The sequence below is a fragment of the Pimephales promelas genome, chromosome 22, assembly GCF_988280905.1.
Source record: "Pimephales promelas chromosome 22, fPimPro1.hap1.1, whole genome shotgun sequence".
Classification (NCBI taxonomy): Eukaryota; Metazoa; Chordata; class Actinopteri; order Cypriniformes; family Leuciscidae; genus Pimephales; species Pimephales promelas.
The window spans coordinates 28,758,596-28,760,006 of NC_142790.1; positions in this window are offsets into that span (position 1 = coordinate 28,758,596).

Genomic DNA, 1,411 nt, shown 5'->3' on the forward strand with positions numbered 1-1,411 from the left:
ATTCATGGTTCTGATTCTGGTTTTGGTTCATGGTTCTGATTCATGGTTCTGGTTCAGGTTCATGGTTCTGGTTCTGGTTCTGGTTCTGGTTTTGGTTCTGGTCCATGGTTCTGGTTCTGATTCATGGTTCTGATTCTGGTTTTGGTTCATGGCTTTGGTTCTGATTCATGGTTCTGGTTCTGGTTTTGATTCTGGTTCTGATTCTGGTTCTGTGTCTGCAGTGCAGTTTATGTAAGTGTTGCAGAAAATAACGCCTGTCCTTGCGTTTCCCAATTATACATTCCCAGATCAATTAAAGTGTCAGGTTGGATTTGATCGCGACGCATTAGCATGTCAGGAGACGAGGCGGCGTGCCATTCTGGATAAATCACTGTCAGCTGACGCCGCACATTGTATTGTCATCGTGTCAGTTTGAAGAATAATGCAGCAGAAACACACTCGCTCCAGAACACACACTGACACACACGACTGAAACCCAAACTCCTCTTGTTCTCCTTCTCTCTGCTTTCTGGATCTGCAGTTCCTCTTGGAGTCGCTCCAGCGGGGAAACCCGGCAAACACTTCAGATCTGGCTAGGAAAACAAATTAACTAATTCACCTTTGAGTTTATTAATTTGAGTGACTTAATTCATCGTTTCGCTTGATAAGACCCTTATTCATCGTCCTGAATCGTTTAAAGCCCTTTGAACAGTTTGCAGTTTGCACTGAAACTGTCTTTTTGAACCGTTTGGTCCCCATTGAAGTCCATTATATGGAAAAAAAAAATGCTGGAATGTTTTCATCAAAAACCTTAATTTCTTTTCAACTGAAGAAAGAATGACATGGACTTCTTGAATGACATTTGGTTGAGTAAATTATCAGCAAAAGTTTTTTTAAAACATACCCGGTTTATTGGGCTGCTGTCACTTTAAGAGCGAATGTATGCATGCTTTTATCTGTCAACTGTTTTCAGTAAGGACAAAACTGACATGATTTTCTTTGAATATGTCTGTTCGAGAAGAGTGAAAAAGAGTTCAACTCAGGATATGCGAATATTTAAATGTAAGTGTTGACGTGATGACGCAGCACTGGCCCGTCAACAATCCCGCCTGCGAGCATCCATCAACACGGATCAGCGCCGGTCGTCGGTGTGTTCCCGGACTGGGGTGAGACGAGGGGAACGCTAATGTGCGCTCTGGATTCCAGCATGATGAATGCTCGTAGATTGCTGTGTCATAACGACGGCCATTAGCGTGTGCCGAGTGTGTGAGAGTCTTTGACTTACCTCAAGTTACCCGGGCCACATCATCACAGGTCAGTCACCCGCTTCATCGGCACATTAACACAATTAATACTCCGCCACGACCTTCGTCTGGCTCTTCCGTGAGCAGAAAGAGTTCGCCGTGACTGATGACACACACACACACACACA